This window comes from Bos javanicus, chromosome 23 (genome assembly GCF_032452875.1).
Source record: "Bos javanicus breed banteng chromosome 23, ARS-OSU_banteng_1.0, whole genome shotgun sequence".
Taxonomy (NCBI): domain Eukaryota; kingdom Metazoa; phylum Chordata; class Mammalia; order Artiodactyla; family Bovidae; genus Bos; species Bos javanicus.
The window spans coordinates 37991048-38007574 of NC_083890.1; positions in this window are offsets into that span (position 1 = coordinate 37991048).

Here is a 16527-nt window from a genome sequence, read left to right on the forward strand (position 1 = left end):
TAGGATGCAACAAATGTGAGTGGGCATTGCCTCAAGAAGGGTAAGAATAGGAATTATCTAGCAATTCACCAGGAAAGCCGACAGCAAGGTGCTGTGACCTCCCAAAGGGACAAGATGCCAAGAGAAAGAGCAGCATAATTGTGTTAGTTTCCTGTGGCTGTTGTAACAAATTACCATAAACTTGGTGGCTTTGAGCAACACAATTTTGTTCTCTCACAGTTCTGGAAGCCCAGATATCTGAAGTCAGAATCACTAGGCTGAAACCAGACATCACATGGCCACCCTCTCCAGAGGTTCTAGGGGAGGATCCATTTCTTGCCTCTTCCAGCTTCCGGCGGCAGCTGGCATCCCTGGGCTTGTGGCTGCATCATTCCCATCTTTGTTTCCACAGTTACACTGCCTTCCCCCTTTTAGTCTGTGTTTTTTCCCCCTCTACTGTTCTTTTATAAAAATCCCTGTGATGGCATTTAGGATGGGCCCAGACAGTGGACTATACTCTCCCCATGCCAAGATCTTTCATTTAGACCAATCTGCAAAGTCTATCTATCCAGGATATCTAATCTCTGGAGGGAGATTAGGTATCTGGGGAGACGGCAGTAGGAGGGGGCATTTATTCAGGCTTCTGAGCTAGTAAATGTGAAGTGATGAGCCAGGCCTATAAGTCAGATCTCCTGGTTGTCTCAGGACTAGAGCTGGGTTTTGGAGATGTGGGTGAGGCCAGTATTTCTTTGCAGGGAAACAGCATAAGCAATGGCCTAGGGGTCAGCCAAGAGGATGTAGACGAGACAGTCGGGACCAGGCCCCCTGGACTGAAAACGTCATGCGATACGTTGCTGCGGCGGGAGAAGAAACTGCCTACATAATTACAGAGGGCCCGAAGAGAACAGCTGGAGCAGCCGGGGACCACAGAGAGAGGATGCTGCTGCTGCCTGCATGGGAAATGGCATCTTGGCAGCTCCGTTGTCGGAGGACCAGTCCGCGCTCTCCTTGTGAAGGCCACCTCACTCCTAACTAAGAAACTTAAGGAAATGGGCCAGAAATCCATACTCCATCTCTGGACACCTATGCCTCTCAACTTGCTACTATAACAAATCTTGCCTTAGAAAGGTGAATAGAATCTAAACTTCACCATAGTCTATCAGATCCTCTTCAACATCAACTCTTGTCATTTTTTCCTTTATTCTGGGTCCCCTTTCAGTACTTTGAAGATGTCAAACTCATTTCTGCTTCAAGGTCTTTGAATGTGTGTTGTTTTTTTTTTTTTTTTTTCCTTCTGGAATGGTCTTCTCCTCCCTTGGCAGGGCTGGCCCTATCTCATTCTTCTAATCCTAAACATCATTTCTTTCCCAAGATCCCTTTTGACCAGCCTATTTAAAGTGGTTTCTCCATCACTGTACCTGTTAGCTTCCTCACAGCACTATCACAACTTGTAATTATATATGTTTATTCTTTTGTGGTTTATTGTCTGGCTCTTACAATGATTATCTTCATGAAGGAAACCATTTCTTTGCCACTGTGGATTCAACAAATATTGAACCAGCATTTACAACAATGCTTCACCATGCTTCCCTGGTGGCTCAGAGGGTAAAGCATCTGCTTGCAAATGTGGGAGACGGGGGTTCGATCCCTGGGTCGGGAAGATCCCCTGGAGAAGGAAAAGGCAACCCACTCCAGTACTCTTGCCTGGAAAATCCCATGAATGGAGAAGCCTGGTGGGCTATAGTCCATGGGATCGCAAAGAGTCGGACACGACTGAGTGACTTCCCTTTCACTTTCAGGTGTTATACTTGATACTGGGAGACAATAGTGAACAAAAACATACACTCCCTATTGTCAGAGAATTCACATCCTAATAGGAGGCAGGCAATAAACACAAAGGTGAGGGACTTCCCTGGTGGTCCAGTGGTTAAGATTCTGCTCTTCCAATGCAAGGGATGTGGGTTCGATCCCTGGTCAGGGGACTAAAATCCAACATGCTGCATGGTGTAGCTGAAAAACAAAACACAAAAAAACATGGAAGTGAATATACAACAGGTACTGATGAGCATCAGGGAAAAAAAATCAAACCGAAGAAGGGGATAGCAAGGAATAGAGTGCTACTTTATAAGAGGTGGTTTGGGAAGGCCTCTTGGAGAAAGTCGTCTGAGTAGAGACCTGAAGGAAGTAAGGAAGCAAGCCATGCACATGTCTAGGAGAAGAGTTTTCTAGGGAGAGGCAATAGCAAATAGAAAGCCTCTGAAGTGTGAGCATCTTGGCTGGTATGTCTGAAGAAAGCAAGGACACCAGGGACCAGGGTGGCTGGATTGGAGAGAGCAGGGGGACTATGGTAGGCCTGGTTGATATAGTAAACACTGGATTTCACTTAGAGAGAGATGGAAGTGGCTGGAGTGTTCTGAGAATGATAATGCTATAGCTTACATTTTTTAAGCTCGCTCTGGCCTTTGACTTAATAATAGACCATATAGGAAGGCAAGGATACTAGCAGGAAGACTGATTAGGAAATAGCTGTAATATTCCTCCCTATTCCCCCATAGGAGATGACTGTAGCTTGACCCAAGGGAGTAGAGGTCAGCATGGAGAGAATCGTCAGAAAATGGATATATTTTGAAATAGAGTGGATAGGATTTGCTGACAGATTTGAAATGGGATGTGAAAGGAGGAGGAGTCAGGACAATGCCAAGATATTTTTTTTCCTATTTTTATTTATTTTTTATTTAATTTTTCATTCTAGGCAAGAGGACTGCTCCATGTCTTTTAAAAAATTTTTTTATTTCATATTTGAGTATGGCTAATTAACAATGTTGTGATAGTTTCAGCTGCAGAACAAAGGGACTCAGCCATACACATGTATCTATCCATTCTCCCCCAAACTACCCTCCCATCCAGGCTGCCACATAACACTGAGCAGGGTTGTCTTCAAACCTAAACAGCTGGCAGAATGGGTTTTCAAGATATCAAACTGGAGCAGATTTTAGAGGAGAAAGTAGAAGTTAGCTTTAGATGTGTTCCATTTAAGATGGTTACTGCACATCCAAGTGGAAATGTTGAAAAGGGAGCTGGATATATGAGTCTGGGGCCCAAGAGGGAGGTGGGACCGGCATTTGGTCATGGAGAAGATGAGATGCTGCTGCAGCATAGATTGAATTTGCAGCCATTGGAAGATAGTTATAACTTGGGGAGTCTGTGACAGTAAAAAAATGAGGTATGAAGACTGGAGGGAGCTCACAGAGATGGAAGACTGGACAGTTAAGTAGGAAGAACTAAGAAAAAAGGATGTCTAGGGGCAACAAGGAGCAAGTGTTTCAGGAAGGAAATTTCAAGGTGGACTCATCAAATTCTGCTGGTAGAGCCAGATGTCTGTTTTGATAGCTCTTCTATTCAACGCTGGGCATAGAGTAGACATTGCACAAATATTTGTTGAATGAATAAAGAAATGAGGTAAGGTCTGTGTCCTTAGTAATCTAATCAAGGACTAATTTTTCTTGTTTCAGAGGTGGAGCTAGAGCAGGTTTTTGGATCTAGGTGAGAGGGTGCTAGCAGAGTCAAGAGGTCTACAAGATATTTTAATGGAGGTTCTATCCTCCAAGGTACCAGCTGGTGAAAAAATAGAGTTAAGAATTTCTGTTTCTACACACACAGGCAGGAACTATAAGTACTGATGGTGGGGAAAGGGTGGGAGTGGTTCTCCTGCTGCCTGAGTGTCCCTCGTGTCTGACAAGAAGCAAGACAGCACTTTCTTAACAGATCCCAGCAGCAGGGATAAAAGGAATGTCAGTTATTTTTTAAAATCTATTTTGTTAGGTATGGTTGATTTATATTATACGAGTTTCTATAAGCTTATATATATGTGTGTTCAACATACTGTCAACATACTGACTCATAGTTTTTAAAGGTTATACTCAATTATTAGTTATTATAAAATATTGACTACATTCCCTGTGCTGTACACTATATCCTTGTAGCTTATTTACACATATTTTATACATAGTAGTTTGCATGCTGAATCCCCTACCCCATGTTGCTCCTCCCGCCTTCCTTTTCTCCACTTGTTTGTTCTCTGTATTTGTGAGTCTGTTTCTGTTTGTTTTCTTTTTTACATTCCACATATAAATGAGCTCAGATGGACTTCATCGTTCTCTGTCCGATTTATTTCACATCCGGTCCCATCACTTCATGGCAAATAGATGGGGAAACAGTGGAGACAGTGTCAGACTTTATTTTTGGGGGCTCCAAAATCACTGCAGATGGTGACTGCAGCCATGAAATTAAAAGACACTTACTCCTTGGAAGGAAAGTTATGACCAACCTAGATAGCATATTCAAAAGCAGAGACATTACTTTGCCAACAAAGGTCCATCTAGTCAAGGCTATGGTTTTTCCTGTGGTCATGTATGGATGTGAGAGTTGGACTGTGAAGAAGGCTGAGTGCCAAAGAATTGATGCTTTTGAACTGTGGTGTTGGAGAAGACTCTTGAGAGTCCCTTGGACTGCAAGGAGATCCAACCAGTCCATTCTGAAGGAGATCAGCCCTGGGATTGCTTTGGAAGGAATGATGCTAAAGCTGAAACTCCAGTACTTTGGCCACCTCATGCAAAGAGTTGACTCATTGGAAAAGACTCTGATGCTGGGAGGGATTGGGGGCAGGAGGAGAAGGGGACGACAGAGGATGAGATGGCTTGATGGTATCACTGACTCAATGGACGTGAGTCTGGATGAACTCCAGGAGTTGGTGATGGACAGGGAGGCCTGGCGTGCTGCGATTCACGGGGTCGCAAAGAGTCGGACACGACTGAGCAACTGAACTGAACTGAACTGAATACTCCCTAGGTCCATGCATGTTGTTACAAATGGTAAGATTTCATTCTTTTTAATGGCTGAGTAGTATTCTGTGTGTATGTACAGTATTCTAGTGTGTGTATGTATGTAGACATCTCATCTTCTTAATCCATTCAGCTGTTTTTTTGTTTTGTTTTGTTTTTGGCTGTGCCATGCAGCTTGTGGAATCTTAGATCCTTGACCAGGGATTGAACCCGGGCCCTTGGCAGTGAAAGTGCAGAGTCCTAAGCCCCTAAGTCAGGGAATTCCCCATTCATCTGTTGATGGACATTTAGTGTGCTTCCATATCTTGGCTATTGTAAATAATGCTGCTATGAACATTGAAGTGCAGCTATCTTTTCAAATCAATGTTTTCATTTTCTTTAAATATATACCCAGAAGTGGAATTACTGGGTCACATGGTAGTTCTATTTTTAATTTTGTAAGGAAACTCCATACTGCTTTTCATGGTGGCTGTATAAATTTACCTCCCACCAACAGTGCACAAACTTTCCCTTTTCTCCACATTCTTACCAACACATTTCTTTTTGATTAAAGCCTTCTAACAGGTGTAAGGTGATAGCTCATTGTGGTTTTGGTTTGCATTTCTATCTTGGTTAATGATCTTGAGCATCTTTCCACATTCTGTTGGCCATCTGTTTGTCTTCTTTAGAAAAATGTCTATACCAGTCTTCTCATTTTTTAATGGGCTTGTTTGTTCTTTTGATAGAGTTGTATGAGTTGTTTATATATTTTGAATATTAACTCCTTATTAGTTATATCATTTACAACTATTTTCTCCCATCCAGGTTGTCTTTTCATTTTGTTGAAGGCTTCCTTTGTTGTAGGGAATGTTCAGTTATCTTTGCCTACCTGGAACCACCCCCTCCCTCTCACCAAAGAAGCTGCCCCTCTGTGATTGGCCAGAGGTCAGGTACCCACCCACCTGACCAATCACTGTGGGGGTGGCCAGACCTTTGGGGGCTGGGGCTCTTTGGACAAAACTAAGTCATCAATTTGTTTAAAACAGTACTGTCCAATAGGAACATAATGCAAGCCACATGCGGAGAAGGCAATGGCACCCCACTCCAGTACCCTTGCCTGGAGAATCCCATGGACGGAGGAGCCTGGTAGGCTGTAGTCCATGGGGTCGCTAAGAGTCGGACACGACTGAGAGACTTCACTTTCACTTTTCATTTTCATGCATTGGAGAAGGAAATGGCAACCCACTCCAGTGTTATTGCCTGGAGAATCCCAGGGACAGGGGAGCCTGGTGGGCTGCCGTCTATGGGGTTGCAGAGTTGGACACGACTGAAGTGACTTAGCAGCAGCAGCAGCAAGCCACATGTGGAATTAAAAAAATTTAGTAGTCACATTAAAAAAACCTAAGAAAAGTGGAATTAAATTTCAGTAATATATTTTATTTAGTCCAGCATATTCCAAATCTTATCATTTCTACATGTAATTAACGTAAAAAATTATTAAAGAGGCATTTTACATTCTTTTTGTAATAAGTCTTTGAAATCTTGTGTGTATTTTATATTTATAACACATCTCAGTTTGAACCAGCCACATTTCAAGGCACACATGGTTTGGGCTACAGGTCAAAAACTTATCTTTGCAAGCCAACCACACATAAATTTCTCATGTAGCTTTGGAGCCTAAATTCAAAGCTGCTTCAGCCAGATTGCGTCCAAGTATTAGCTTCATCAGGGGAAGCCTGGAGAATAAAGGAAGAAGGTCTCATCAGGGTTTTAGACACCAAGAAAAGGAATCAGTGGAGACAATGTTCCTCTACTTACCTTTCCAGACCATCTTCCCTATGACCAGATGCCTATAGTCCTCACATTGAGGACTGAATCTAGAAAATAGACCCCATGAAACCCTGATGTGAGCAGGAAGAAGAGAACAAAGGCTGTGTGAACTTCCATCTTTTCTCACTTTCTTCCCAAGTCTTCCTAAAGATGCTTCCTCATCTCCTCTGGTGCTGGCTGCCCCAGGTCTGGGAAGGTCAGTGCCCCCGTGAATCCTCTGGGAGGGTTGCAGGCATCTCAGCAGATTGAGGTCTGGTTACACGAATTATGAGTGACTCAGTGTATTCCACATCTTCCAAGGCCTACGTTTTTGAACAGTTACACCCAGGGAGAAGAATATTTAACTCAAAGAAATGAACATGTAATGATGGAATTTTAGGTACCAATGGTCCTGAATTAAGGAGAGGGGTATATTTGGATGACAGGGTCCACTGGCTCTCAAGGTGATGAGCTGTTTATTTGCTGAATCCCATATCCCTTCCCTGTTTCTGCAAGGGTTGGACCTTGCTTGTAGGCTTGGCGCTCCTTGAGCTGGAAACAGAGGCCAGTGAGTCGGCACCCCAAGGCTGGTTCTTCTCTGAACCTGAACTCCTATTTTAAGAAACACAGCCCTTGCTTTCTCCATAGGACCAAGCCACTCCTGGTCCCTCTGTCTCAGCACTGTCCAGCCTCCAGGCTGCTGCTAAGCTGCTAAGTCACTTCAGTCATGTCCGACTCTGTGCAACCCCATAGATGGCAGCCCACCAGGCTCCCCCGTCCCTGGGATTCTCCAGGCAAGAACACTGGAGTGGGTTGCCATTGCCTTCTCCAATGCAGGAAAGTGAAAAGTGAAAGTGAAGTCGCTCAGTCGTGTCTGACTCAGCCACCTCAAGGACTGCAGCCTACCAGGCTCCTCCGCCCATGGGATTTTCCAGGCAAGAGTACTGGAGTGGGGTGCCATTGCCTTCTCCGAGCCTCCAGGCTAGGCATCATCCATTTCCTTTGTTGATCTGGACCAACCTGGCAGCGTATTAAAGGCTCCATCCGCCTTCCTCGCTGTAGGTGTGGTTTGGATTTGGTCTTAATGATAGTAATAGCTCTGTTTACAGAGCATCTAGCATGGCGCCAGGCACCAGGCTTAGTGCTTCATACACGTCCCGTCACATAATCTTCACAGCCACCGTGTGCCAAGTGCATGTTGTTATCCTCATCTTCAGGACGAGACAACCGCAACTCAGAGACGTTAATTAACCTGTCGACAGTCTCACAGCCAGCTCATGGCAGAATCAAGACAAAAACCCCAATTAGTCTGAGTCCAGAGCGGATGCCAGGTTCCACCCCCACTTCAGTCCTGCTGCCCACGGCCAGAACCTGTGGACTTGGGCGGGTGCAACATGCTCCGGCCTCACATCTCTCCTCACTGCCTGTGCCTCGTCCGTGTGTCTGTGCTTCTGTCCTCGATTCTGACGTTTCCTCCTAGACGGGAGCTCCAGCCTGACTCCCAGTCTGTTTTGCTGAAGCCCTCGCATCCTGCCTCAGACCTTCCCTACCTCCTCTTCTGCAGCTGTTCCCTCCAGCTGCCTGGTGCAATCTTGTGCTCAGTTGACCAGGCTCTCATCGAACCAGGAGCCTCCCTCCTGCTTGACCGCTTGCCCGACCTTTATCTGCAGATGGTTGTTGCCATGCAATATTGGCTCCTCTCTCAGGGGCTCAAGCGCATCTGTGTCAGTCCCTCTTGGGACCGCTACATATAAAGGCCCCTCTAGGGGCTCACATTTTGTCATGAAATTGCCCCGGAAGCCGTCCTGGGTGCCCTGCGCTCTTCACCCTCTCCCCTAGTTTCCTGATCTCCCAGTGGGCTCTTTAACTCAAAAACTATTCTCAATCAAACCCTTGCTGTATGACCTAGTTTTATTTATTTCTCCCAGCAGAATGGGTTTATTAGGAATCAGCAGAGCATTGCAATCTGGGGTTTGCAACCACGGTGAGCCATGTTAAGTCTCCCTACAGCAAGAGAAAGAGGACACTTTTATGGAGCAGAAGAGGAAGCTGGGAGGGTTATATTGATGGTAAACCAGGAGTTCATGGCTTTTCATTGACTGAGTGTGACCTAGTTTTAGATTTGCTGTCTAAGTATTTTGTGTGTTGAAATTTGTTATTTTTTTACTTTTTTATTGAGGTATAGTTAATTTACAGTATTATATTAGTTTTGGGTGTATAATATAGTGATTCAAAAATTTTACAGATTGTATTCCATTTGAAGTTATTATAAAACATTGGCTGTATTCCTTGGGCTACACAAGAATATTCTTGCAGCTTATTTATTGGATAGATAGTAGTTTGAACCTCTTAACTTGCTTCTCCTATTGTATCCCTCCTTCCTTCCCTCTCCCCACTGGTAGCCACTACTTTGATCTCTATACCTGTGAGTCTATTTCTGTTTCACATTATATTCATTTGTTTTTTAGATTCCACAAATAAGTGATATCACATGCAGTATTTGCTTTCTTTGTCTGACTTATTTCACTTAGCATAGTACCCTCCAGGTACATCCATGTTGCTGCAAATAGAAAAATTTTCATTCTTCTTAGACTGGGTAGTATTCCATCCTGTGTGTATGTACCACATTTTCTCTAGCCTTTCATCTGTGGATGGGCACTTGGATTGTTTCCATATCTTGGCTGTTCTAAGCAGTGCTGCTATGAACATTATGAAGATTTGTCTTTACTAAGAGTCCTGAGTTAGTCTTTCCTAATAACAATAGAGCTGAAGAGATTATGTCAACAGATATTATTCATTCGTCTTAGGAAGCTATTCGTGCCACAGAGATTGAATTGTTGTAGGTGCACAAGAGTGAAAATACTTCTTTATAGGATTATTAGAGTCTAGGAGCACATTTCTACTGGCCACCTAATATTTTATTATATCTAATTCCTGTGAAAATTTTTTTTGTATAAAACATGAAGTTGAATACAAAGTCAGTTTTAAAATACATCCAGTGTAAATATTAAAATTTATATTAAAAAAAGAAGTCTCTCCCTTCAGCCTCACCCACTGCAACGCTCGCCCTGGGGAAGTCGTGTTATGCCCAGGGACCCATCATATCTGGTGGGATTAGCCCCAGTGGTTTTGCTTGGTTCTAACAGGAGGCAGGGACTGGGCTTCTGCTGCCAGATTTGAACACTGGTACTAACCCAAGTCAGACCCTAGTTTGTGGTTTGGACATCCGGCTTCTCTCCCTGGGGCCATGCCTAAAACCACATTAATCCCACTTCTCAGTCTCCGCCAACTTTCAGCTCATTCTTTCAGTTCTCACCCACCATTGAGATCCCAGCACGTCCCTTGGCCAAATCAGCCCAAATTAGAGCATCCACTTTCCCCCAACATTCAGAAAGTTCCTGCCTAAACCACTATGCCTTGTTCTTCTCCAGGGTTTGGCAGCTGCATGGGGTTGCCTGGACCCAATGCCTGGCTTGCCCTTAGCACATTAACCCCACTGCTGTTGGCCTATTCGCACAAGGACCTGACTGACACCGCTGCCTGCCTGGATTGCTGTCAAATGTCTCACTCTGTGGAGTGCTGCCAGCCAGCCAGCCAGCTAACCAGACCCACACTGTGCCTCCCTGATACTACCTTGAAATCCCTGTGGACCCAGTCACGGTTCCCACTTGGTGGTCTGCCGTGTCTGGGTCCTGGCCATTGCTCAGCTGGCTTCTCTCACTGGCTCTGATGTTCAGAATCTCACTTGCTGTGATGGGAAGGACCACCCGTGGTACGGAGCACGTGGGATCTGCCTGCAGGCTTTCTCGTGTGTCTTGCAATTTACCAGCCCTCCCTGGACACTGGTTTGTACTGATTTCCAGAGACTTCATACATGTAAGTCATCTCCTCAGCTAGGTTTTGAGTCCCTTTAGGTTAATAACTATGTCTTACCATGAATTAATTTAATATACATTGAGTTCTTATTATGTCCTAAGCCCAATGCTGGATCCTAGGGGGTGTGTGTGTGTGTGTGTTTGGGTGTGTGAATGTGTAGGTGAAGCACCAGCATGCAAGTGTTAGTTGCTCAGTTGTGTCTGACTCTTTGACACCCCATGGACTGTAGCCTGCCAGGCTCTTCTGTCCATGGACTTCTCCAGGCAAAAATACTAGAGTGGACTGCCATTTGCTTCTTCAGGGGATCTTCCCGACCCAGGGATTGAACCTGGGTCTCCGGCCTTGTCGGAAGATTCTTTACCGTCTGAGCCACCAGGGAAGACTGTAGGACCAGCACAGCATCATGAATCAAATAGAGGCCATGGGACTTCCCTGGTGATACATGCTCCTAATGCAGGGGTCCTGGGTTTAATCCCTGGCCAAAGGAATTGGATCCCATGTGCTGCAACTAAGTGAGGGTTCGCATACTGCAACTAAAGATACTGCATGCCACAATAAGACCTGGCACAGCCAAAAAAATTAGAACACATAAATATTTTTTAAAAATAAAAAAGAAGCCTTAAAAAGAGAAGTCATATGATTATCATCCTAAATCAGGAGACTTCTGAGAATGAGTTCTAAGTCACTTCAGTCATGTCCAGCTCTTTGCAACCCTATAGAATGTAGCCTGCAAGTCTCCTCTATCCATAGGATATTTTTAGGGCTCCTTTCACTCTCAGAAAGGAGCCCTAAAAATAATAGAGTCGTTGATCTACAGCACACGGAAACCAAGACTCTCATGGGATGCTGGGAATTAGAGTCACATTTCTTATGTGCTATCCAGTTTGGTCTTCGAAGGCCCAGCACACTGAGTGGGCGCATATGCAAGGCCTGATGCCTGGCAGTGCCAGGCCCGAACTTCCATCTTCTGGCTCCTAGCCCTTGCTGTTTCTGTTGTTGTCATTAGAATCTTTAGCCTTTGGAAACTTGTAATCAAGTTGGCAAACCTACAAGAATCAGGGGGAGGCATAAGACAGTGTATGCCAATTAACTGCCAAGTAAATGATCAGTTGCTCAGTCGTGTCTGACTCTTTGTGACCCCATGAACTGCAGCACACTAGGCCTCCCCGTCCATCACCAACTCCCGGAGTTTACCCAAACTCATGTCCATTGAGTTGGCGATGCCATCCAACCATCTCATCTTCTGTCGTCCCCTTCTCCTCCTGCCCTCAATCTTTCCCAGAATCAGGGTCTTTTTAAATGAGTCAGCCCTTCGCATCAGGTGGCCAAAGTATTGGAGTTTCAACTTCAACATCAGTCCTTCCAATGAACACCGAGGACTCATCCCCTTTAGGATGGACTGGTTGGATCTCCTTGCAGTCCAAGGAACTCTCAAGAGTCTTCTCCAACACCACAGTTCAAAAGCATCAATTCTTTGGCCCTCAGCTTTCTTTATAGTCCAACTCTCACATCCATACGTGACTACTGGAAAAACCATAGCCTTGGCTAGACGGACCTTAAAGGCAAGCATTCTTCAAATAGTATGCCAGGGTACCCTAGGTTTCCTCAGGCTATCAGTGGAGAGATGCCCAGGCAAGCACATCCCCACTTCTCACAGAGCCCCTCTGCTTATATCTGGTGTTCATATTGGCCTCTGCAGAATTCTTGTCTTCAATAAAGATGTTTACATATTTATGCACTATTTACAATAGGTAGGCCATGGAAGCAATCTAAATGTTCATTGATGGAGGAATGGAGAAAGAAAATGTGGTACATATATATAATGGAATATTGTTGTTGTTGTTCAGTCACTAAGTCTTGTCCTACTTTTTTGCAATCCCATGGACTACAGCACGCCAGGCTTCTCTGTCCTTCACTTTCTCCTGAATTTGCTCAAACTCATGTTAACTGAGTCGGTGATACCATCCAACCATCTCATCCTCTGTTGCCTGCTTCTCCTCCTGCCCTCAATCTTTCCCAGCATCAGATCTTTTCCAATGAGTCGGCTCTTTGAATCAGGAGGCCACAGTATTGGAGCTTCAGCATCAGTCCTTCCAATGAATATTCAGGACTGATTTCCTTTAGGATTGACTGGTTTGATCTCCTTGGTGTCCAAGGAGCTCTCAAGAGTCTTGGACAATTCGAAAGCATCACAATTCGCACCAAAATTCAAAAGCATCAATTCTTTGGTGCTCAGCCTTCTTTATAGTCCAATTCTCACATCCATACATGACAACTGGAAAAATCATAGCTTTGACTAGATGGACCTTTGTCAACAAAATGATGTTTCTGCTTTTTAATACGCTCTCTAGTTTTGTCATAGCTTTTCTTCCAAGGAGCAAGTGTCTTTTAATTTTATGGCTGTAGTCACCATTCACAGTGATTTTGCAGCCCAAGAAAATAAAATCTGCCAGTGTTTCCACTTTTTCCCCATCTATTTGCCATGAAGTGCTGGAATGGAATATTACTCAACTATAAAAAGGAATGAACATGTGCCATTTACAGAAACATGGATAAACCTAGAGAGTATCATACAGAGTGAAGTAAGTCAGAAAAACAAATGTTGCATGTTAACGCATATATGTGGAATCTAGAAAAAATAGTACAGATGAACCTATTTTCAAAGCAGAAGTAGAGACTCAGACAGAGAGAATAAATGTACAGACACCAAGGGTGGAAAGCAAGGGTGGGGGATAAATTGGGAGATTAGGATTTATACACACACACACACACTACTGTGTATAAAATAGATACCTAATGAAGAGAACCTACTGTATAGCACAGGGGGAGAAAAAAACAAGGTAAAAATAAAGTTTGAAAACTTCTGGCAGACAAGAAAGAGAATAGAAGTTCAGAGGATTCTTCTTGGTAGGTTTTTTAGAAGCTGTGGTACTTAAGTTAGGCCTTAAAAGATGGGTAGAATTTAGATACTTCTAATGTGCTTCCAACCACATCCAACTCAATATTGTGATCAACATTGTTGCTTAATGGATACTAGCTGACTTTTTTTGGGCTCTCATGTACACCCAAGTACATTCTGTGGTTGGTTTGTTTTTTTAAGTGCCATAATAATAGCTAACCAACATGACCTCATGCTTATCTCTATCCCTGCTTCCTGAATCATTCCACATCCTTACTCTTCCTACCTTGTTGCTAAAATACATTCCGCATTGCTGTTTCCAGTACTGATGGTATGAGGATCGTCCTCGGGTAGGACTGTCCACTTTCCCCAACATGAAGGAGTCCTGTGGTCTTTCCTTCTAGTTAGTGGTGGTGTTGACCTTGTGATGGGGATGTGATGCGGCTGTTTATCCACAGGTCAGGCAGCTGGTGGTGGGGGTGAGTGTGTGTATGTGTGTGTGTGTGTGTGTGTGTCTGAGAGAGAGAGAGTGACTTTATAGGTGGTAATTGGTCTGACTGTGGCTAACTGACTCCCACCAATCGAACACCAAGGCAGTGGTCCCATTCACACAGGAAAAGTGCTAATGAGCTCCGTGCATGCCATGACCAGTGATCCGATCGGCAGGGATTCTGCAGGGCTTTATACACCTGTATCAGAGTGAACTGAAAGCAAGACCTGGAAACTCCTGCATAAAGTTCTGCTAGTGGCAGCTGCTGGTAATTCCAGATGCCGCGTTGGTTGTAAAAAGGTGCGGGGGGCGGGGGGGAGGGCAAAGCATTCTCCTAAGCATTTGCAGAATACATCCGACAAAGCAAGAGATGGAAGAGAAACTGAGCTTGGGTTACATCCAGGTCCTCATGGCTCAGCTGCCTTATGGCCACGGGGGTGTCAAAGAACACATCATAAGCTCCAATTCTAATTCAGTTCTTAGTAAATAAGAGATTTTTCCCTCTTAACCCCAGCGCTTCAAATTAGATCATCTGCAAAACTAAAATTCAATTCCATCACATCTATAAAGATTTTCTACTTACAAAAGGGTAACCAGCTGGGTTCTCTAATCTTCATGGATACACCACTACCTTTCTGTGACCCTAGGGAAGTGGGAGGAACTCTGTCTCCCTCCTCTTAGAAAAGATTGGAAATCAATGCTCTCATTTCTTACAGAAACTGAAAGCTCTACCACTTGCCCATGAGACAACTGGACCATCTGCACTCATTCAAATTATAAATGGACACATAGTGACTTTGCTACCTTGTATCTGAGACATACAACAGTATACAAGATGAACAGAACAGGATGCAAAGTTCAGGTTATCACCAATCATCAGGGACAAATTGCCTTGAATATTCTCATACACACTAGTGCAATTAACAGCCTTTGAAAATGTTTAAGCATACTCTCAAACAGTTGCTATTCATTGAGTATTATAAGGATGCTTTATATGCTCATTTCAGCTCCGTTTGGATGCGAGGAACTGGGTACCATTAACATCATTTTATAAGTGAGGAGTCAGGCACAGGAAATCAACTGACTATCCCAAGGCAGCAGAGAGCTAAGCTCTGAGTCCACAGCTCTCTGTAGCCCATTGCTGTTAATCAACACACTCTATCCTCCTATTAAAAGCTACTCGAATATTGATTCCTTATTCTCTCTACTTCATTTTCAATGATACATTTTCGATTAGGGAAACAGTGTCTAGAAGACCCTGACACCTAGAAGGTGATTCGTGCTAAATAAATGCTTCCCCTCCTGGAATCTGCAATATGTTTAAGAATAAGTGATGTGATCCAGGAAGCGTTTGGTGTTTAGTGTAAGCCCTTGGAAGCTTTCTGAACGTTTGCTGTCAAATGCCTATTTAAAAACCAAAGATTCAACTTTTCTGTCACCTAACCATGGAAATGACAAGGACATTTGACCAGAACCCCTAAGGAAAGTTATACCCCCTGGGAAATTAATTGTTATTTAACCCTGGTTGGAAAAAAATCAATTTGTCAAATTTAGCCCTCCATCAGCAAAGGGCAGACACATGCCTCCTGGAAATGAAGGCTGAATAGCCTAAGACCTGTACTTTCTGCACCCACAAACCATTGTATTTTGATTGTACAACATTTTGTGCTCCACTTAACAACTCAGCTGCATTTCAATGTATGTCACAAGGATTTTGGTTCATGTCTTTTAGCTGGTAAAAATAAATGCACTCGTGAGCTTTAGGAACACAAACAGGAAATCAATTCATACTCAGAGGCAACCAAGGATTAGGGAAAAAAAAAGATTCTGGTGTCAGGAAGAGAAATGATATCTGAGAAGAAAATCAAGGGAGACAGAAAGAACGGGAGTGTGCAGAATAAAGGTTCATAACAAGCTGGGTGGGTTTTTGCTTTGAAAAATATGACTAGTTTCTAGACTGGCTGATAATTAAGAGTGGATTTTATTCCCAGCGTTCTCTCTCATGTATGTGACTTTGAGAAACTCAATTATTCTGTACCTCAATTTCTTTATCTGTAAAATGGAATCATTGACCGCCTACTCAACTCCCCTTGTGGTTATAAAGATCACTGAGATAAGGATTACAACATTCTGTGAAGAAATGCATGGCACAGATATAGACTAGGTCTCTTATCATAAGCTATGCTATATTTCACTTTCGGTTTCCTCAGACTGTAAAGTAATACTTGAAGACAAATCCTCAAGCACCCATTAAAATCCACTGTTTTGGGTATCTGCTTCCCCATTCTCCTTTTCAAGTTCTTATTTGGAATGCATAAGAAATGAAAAGTTTATTTGTTACTCCAGGTTCTTCTATGATGCCTGAACAAGAATGCATGTCTATAATTAATGTCTTAAATGTCAGGCTTATTTAAAAATAATATGGGTGGTGAAAATAGGAAATTGGATATTTTACCTTCTGGAACACAATTTTCATGATAAAGGTCAATAGCTGTTCTATACAATGTAAATTTTTAAAATGAGTGCATCAGTTTGGCATCACTGACTCTATGGACATGAGTTTGAGTAAGCTCCAGGTGTTGGTGATGGACAGGGAAGTCTGGCGTGCCACAGTCCATGGGGTCACAGTCAGACACAACTGAGTGACTGAACTG